A 6571-nucleotide genomic window follows, 5' to 3' on the forward strand; every position below is an offset into this window, starting at 1 on the left:
TGCTAGATTTATTGATTAATTGAATTTAAGTTCCACCAGCTGCCATGGTGGGATTTTAACCCATGTCCCAAAAGCATCAGCCTTGACCTCCAGCTTACTAGCTCAGTGACATTACCGTTACCCCAGCAGTGCGCAATGTGCAGTATAACTCCAGCAAGTTGTGAGGGCCTTAGCCCAGATTCTGTTGCCAACATAGCAACTAAACAACTGGATGGCTATACTTTGTAAACACTACCTGAAAATTCTACACTTTAAAGGATAAGGAGAATGCTAACAATTCTGTATTTATAAAAGGCAAAAAATTGTTTAAAAGGTCTGTCTCAGTTACAGTATGGCTTGTGGAAAGTAATTACATTTTGAAAACTGGGTGAAATTTATTCTCACAGGAAGTGTTACCCAAATGTTAAAACTAAGCACAGGAGACATTGAGCAATTAAACTTTGGACAGGACTGTGTCTCTTTGAAAGCGCAGGGCCCAAAGTTTGGGCAGTTCTGTAGAATGGAATAATGGTTAACTTTGAACAAATATTACAGTGTATAGATTATCTCAGAACTCAAGGTTATTTTACTACAATCGTTAAGTTTATAGCATTGATTTGTGTTCATTTTGTCAGGTGATTACTGCAGTCTGGATATGTTTCCTGCGAGCTGGAGTTGAACAGCAAGTGAAATGAAGAGTCTGGCCAAGATCCTGAACTCACCACATGCAAAATTCACAGATGTGGATTTATGTTTTTAAACAAAGGAAGAAAGGAAGGCGGAGCCAGCCTAGATTTGCACTAAGTGTGGTAGTGGGCTGGTAAAACGATGTTCTACCGGTCGGCCGCAATGGTGGCTTTTCACGCTGTATCGTCCCAAACCCTCCGCATTAATTATGTACTCCCAGGAAACACTCTGCTTTAATGGTGAGCGGACTCTCGTTCGCCCACCGCACCATCATCTCGCCTCTTCAGGCGCCATATTTGAAGTCCGGCTGCGCGCACACCTCTCACCGCTTCCAGCCCACGACTGCTGAAAAGACATGGCCCCGAAAGGCAAAAAAGGCTGCAGCCCCCAGGTTCAATGACACGTCCCTCCAGCGCCTTTTGGACACAGTGGAGGCTCACCCCGATGTCCTCTACCCCCACTCTGGCCACAGGATGGACAACAACCTCACTAATCCGGCTTGGGAGGCGGTGGCAGTGGTGGTCAGCACCAGTGCCCTTCAAAAGAGGACAGCCACCCAGTGCCACAAGAGAATGGATGATGCTCTGTTCTGCCAGGGTAAGTCACTCTCAACTCTCACACTCACAAACCCATCGCACATCCACAGGGCCCTCACTCACTGCCAGTTCAAGGGACATTCGCTCTCTCACACACACCTTCATTGTCCTCATCCTGTCCATGGGACCACTCACCACCCACACGTGCCAGGTATACTTATCATCTGGCCTGGCAGGCATGCCTCCATCTCTATTCATGCAGGACAAGCTGGCACACAACAAAATGGAGAGGTCGCAGGCCAGAGCCTGAAATCACGGTCCTCACTGACTTTGAAAACAGAGTCATCCACCTGGCCAGTGAGAACCTGGACTGTTCCTGTGCTGACTCTGAAGTCGATGGTGCTCACCCAAGTGATGGTCCAGCAGTGTAACATCCATCAGACAACCATGCTGTGAGTGATGTGTCCTGTTTCACAGGCCACTGCCATGCACTAATTATCTCCCCTTGCTTCCGCAGGCACATCTGGGAAACAGCCAATGGTGTCCATGGCCTCCAATCAAGCACCGAAGAAACCTCTGAAGAGGAATCTGAAGGCACCCTCTTTGAAGACCCATCACTGCACTCACCAACACACACAATCAGTGCAGAGACACACTCCTCGGTGGGGAACTAGCTTTACAGTAGCCTCGGGATCACAACGGGTGAGCACATCGCACTGTCTGACCCACAGCAGGCGGCAGCACGGACTTTCCAGTTGTCCGGCACACGGAAGACTACTGGAGGCCAAAAATTTGATGAGTCCAAGTCAGGTGATGAGCCTCTGGACTCGATCATGTCACAGTTGCTGGAGCTGCAAAGGCAAGCTCGGGAACATCAGGAAGGGATGTCCGCTGCATTCCTCAGATTGCAAGTACGAAGGAGGTGTCCGTCCGTCCAGGCTGAGGTGATAGCACCAGCATTGCAACGCACCGAGGTCAACAGTGGTAGGATGGCAGCCACTATGGAGACCTTGGTCCAGGAGGTCACTCCTGCGCAGGCTGAACGCCATCACTAATGCCATAGTTGGCGTCCAACAGTGTGTACATGAGAGGGGTGCCAGGCAGCTCAATCTCACTCCAGCTACTCCTTCTCCCCAAGGAATGAGCCAGGGGCCCTCGGGCACTCATAGGGAGGAGGATCAGCAGGCGCACGCCCTGGGGCCATCCACCCTGGTGACTCCGGGAGTGTCTGGCCCACCGAATCCCCTCTTCCTGTGACCTTGGCAGGCCAAGGAGGGTGCCACTGCCATAGGGCAGGGTCCTGAAAGCTGGCTGGGACCCTCCAGATCTCAGCCCTCCAGATGTTGCTTACAAAGGTCATCACAGCCAGGATGTAGCAGTCAGCAGGCTACCTCCACCTCCGCTGTGGATGTCCAGGGAGAACCAAGATATAGCAGGAGGGTTAAAAATGTTGAGAAGATGTAATTCTTTTGAGTCAAAACAATTCAACTAAATTAACAAAATTAGGGACACTGTAAAAAGCAGCCCCTTAAAGGGAAACTTCAAAGAAAAAGACAAACTTTAAAGGAAACTTACCAACATGAAACCAAAATGTTATTAACAGGTCAATAAAGCACCCCAGTCCCCGCGGTGCCCATCGATCACTGAAGGCCTCGAGAGTGCCAGCAGACACCACGTGCTCCCTCTCCAGGGACACCCGGCCATGAGCGTAGCCGCAGAAGAGGGACAAACAATCGGGCGGGACTCCCCAGTCGATCGCTCGCTGCCTGGACCTATTAATGGCCAACTTGGCCAGGCCCAGGGGCAGGTTCACGAGGAGGTCCTCCTCCCAGCCAGGTTAAGAAGATATAGTTGCACAGCCTGAGCACGGGGGTTAATCACTTGTACATAATGTTCACTATTGTAAATAAATTCCCAAGAATGTCTCGCTGCCTATGGCTCCTTGTTCTGATGAGCAGTGTTCATGTCACGCAGATGTGAAACCTTTCTGCACAAGATAAAGGCAGGTGTCTCAGTCCAGAGCCTCTTCCCTGTGCTGTGTGCAGCCTTTAGACCAAAGTGATGGTCCAGCCTCACACTCACTGGGCACATTCCTGATACCTGCACATCGATGGTACTTGTCATTGCTGCTAGAATGTTGTGGGCAGGCATCACAGAGTTCCCTCATTCTCTCTGTGTGGCTCTCAGCAGCTTTAAGGTGGGGCTGGCCCCCATCTCTTCAGCATTTGTGACCAGTGATGCTGTGCTCCTGAAGGGCTCAGACGCTGAAGACAGACAAAGGATCAGATGCTTTTAAAGTTTCATGGCTGCTTCGCCATGATGTGACCCTGATCACAGAGCACAAGCGAGCTGCCCTCGGCCAGACAGGAGTCAGACATTCACAGGGACTGTGTGAAGATTTATGGAGTGTCCTCACTGCATGTTGTCATCATCCTCCCACAATCGAGTGACTGTGAGGGCCTTCACTGCGCCTCCATGACAGGAGCCTTATCACAGAGGGTATGTGCACTGCCATAAGCCAGACTGGAGTTAAACGTTCACAGATGCAATGTGAGGATCTTATGGAGTCTCCTCACTGCGTGTAATCATCATCCTCCATGAATCTAGCTGCTATGAGGGTGTCCCGAATGTGCCTGCCTTGTCTGGCCAATGCGAGGGCCTGATCGCCATCATAGTCACCTTCAAGGACCGCCTCACCCTCATCCTCGTTGCAGCACCAGGTTGTAAATGGTGTAGTGGATGACAATGATGTGTGACACCCCCTGTGGACTGTGCAGGGCTCTACCAGACTGGTCCAGGCACCGGGACCGCATCTTCAGCATCCCAGTCATTTGCTCCAACAAATTGCAAGTTGCAGCATGAGCTTCATTTTAGCGTCGCTCTGCTGCAGTCTGAGGCTGCTGCACAGGTGTCATCAGCCATGGCCTCTGCAGGTATCCCTTGTCCCCAAGGAGGCATCCCTGCAGTTTCTGTGGACCCTGGAAGACATCAGGGATCTGTGACTGACTGAGAATGTAGGAGTCATTGACGCTCCCTGGAAACCGTGAGCACAACTGCAGGTGGTCGCAATGGAATCCCTTGCGGTTGGCATAATTGACCGTGTGGTGCGATGGAGATCTGAGCGCCACATGAATGCAGTTGATGGTGCCCTGCACCTATGGGAAACCTGAGATCTGGATGAATCCAATCACTCTCGCATCCTGGCTCTCCTGATCCTGGGCGAAATGCATAAAGTTGTGTGTCGTTGCATAGATAGTGTCCGTGACCTCGTGGGTGCATTTGTGGGTGGAGGCTTGTGATATCCCACAGGGGTCACCTGTGGAGCCCTGACAGGAGCCACTGCTGTAGAAATTGAGCGTTGCTGTCATTTTCACGGGCACTGGATAGTGGATGCCCTCTGTATTACCGTGGCACCAAATCCTTCAGTATCTGGCAGATGTGACCAACCAGTTCCCTAGACATGCACAGTCTTCAGTGACACTGGTTCTCAGCCATCTGCAGGAATGAAAGGCGGCATCTATAGATCGTGGATCTAACTAAGCACCAACCAGCAGTGCCTCGCTGTGGCTCTTCGGCAGCGTGAGCTGGAGCCCCAACCACCCCTTCTTCCTGAGGGTGCTGCTCCTCCCTCTGCACAGCCAGGCACCTCAGTCACTCTCTCCTCCATCGCTTTCACTCTCTGTGCACCATCAGGCATACAGCTAGGTCACCAGGCTCCAGGATCCTGATGTACTCCCCCTGCAGGGTGAAAGGGAGAGATGCATGGGTTAGCATGGTTCTCTTGGTTCAGTCTGATGGCCCCTTAACACATCCTGGAGTGTGCTGGTCACCACTTGGATGGCCAGAGTTTAGTGCGCTGCACAGCTGCCCGAAACTCCACCTACCTCCGCCCCACTCCACCCAACTAATTGGCTGCAGCCTTGCCCATTGGACTGCAATGGTACAGACATTCTCCTAACCCACACTGCAAGGCTGCTTTGTTACCCTGAACCATGGCGGAGACTGGTCCAAAACCGGGATGCTGACATTGCAAGGAGCTGTGAGCACCTCCACCAGTGACTGCTCCATGGCCAGCTTTAGCAAGGAGACTGTACAACATGCCCAGTCATCCAACTGTTCTCCAGTCCACTAAAATGCTCTTTAGTTTGCAGTCTGTGCCCGAGGGGTGAAAAGCTCTGGAGCACTTGGTGGCTCTTTGATTCCTCTGTGTTGCTTGAGTGGGCAGATAAGCTAGAGGCCCAACTCCCATCATGTCAATGTGGACGCACCTGAACTGTCACAGCTGCACAGGAATGGTCACTTTATACAAGGTGTCCCTAATGCGTGGCCACTTTCCTTGCCCATCATCCACCTGCCCCGCAAGTGCTTGTGTGCTACCTTCAACCACAGGGCAGCCTTTGCCACCCACCTCCCCCTCCCCACCCCACCCCCCATGAGGTTCCCAATGTCCGATGATGGGAAACGCAGTCTGCCATCGACAGGCTGAGCAGACAATCACCAAACAGGTGAGGGCAGGGAAAATCCCAGCCATAGTGTTTATCACAACTGTGAGATGTCTCAAAGAACTTTACAGCCAATGAAGTGCTTTTCAAGTGTTGTCCGTGTTGTAACATAGCTGCCAATTTGCACACAACAAACTCCCACAAACGGCAGTGGGGACAATAATCAGACAATTTGTTTTCGCAATGTTACTGAAGGATAAACATTGGCGCTGACACCAGGGATAACTGCCCTACTCTTCCTCAAAATAGTGTCATAGGATCTTTCACATTCACCTGAATAGATAGATGGGGCCCCAGTTTAACGTGTCATCCAAAAGACGGCACCTCCAACAGTGTAGCACTCCCTCAGTACTGTGACTAGAGTGTCAGCCTTGATTTTTGTGCTCTAGTCCTGGAGTGTAACGTGAATCCCAGAACTATGCAATTCAGAGGCAAGTGCACTACCAATTGAGCCCCAGCTGACAACGAAGCAGCACTCGCCCAGATATGGTTCCTTTCCAACCCTGAAAATCTGAGAGGTTAACTGCCTGGCCTCATCTACTTTTTCTTCATTTACAGGATGTGGGCGTCGCTGGCTGGGCCAGCAGGTTATTGCCCATCCCTAGTTGCCCCTTGAGAAGCTGCAGTCCATGTGGTGTAGGTACACCCACCGTGCTGTTAGGGAGGGAGTTCCAGGATCACAGAGTATCTTAATGCAAATGAGCAATCTGAGAGTTAAAGATAAGTGCCTCCGTTCTGCCACTTGCAATTCCTCTGAAAGTAAGATGACGGCTCATTTATCTGCAACCCCCCCCCACCACCCCCACCACCACACACACACACACACACACACACTGCTCACTTCGTCTCGTTGATGCATGAAACATC

Source organism: Carcharodon carcharias, chromosome 26, assembly GCF_017639515.1.
Source record: "Carcharodon carcharias isolate sCarCar2 chromosome 26, sCarCar2.pri, whole genome shotgun sequence".
NCBI classification, from domain to species: domain Eukaryota; kingdom Metazoa; phylum Chordata; class Chondrichthyes; order Lamniformes; family Lamnidae; genus Carcharodon; species Carcharodon carcharias.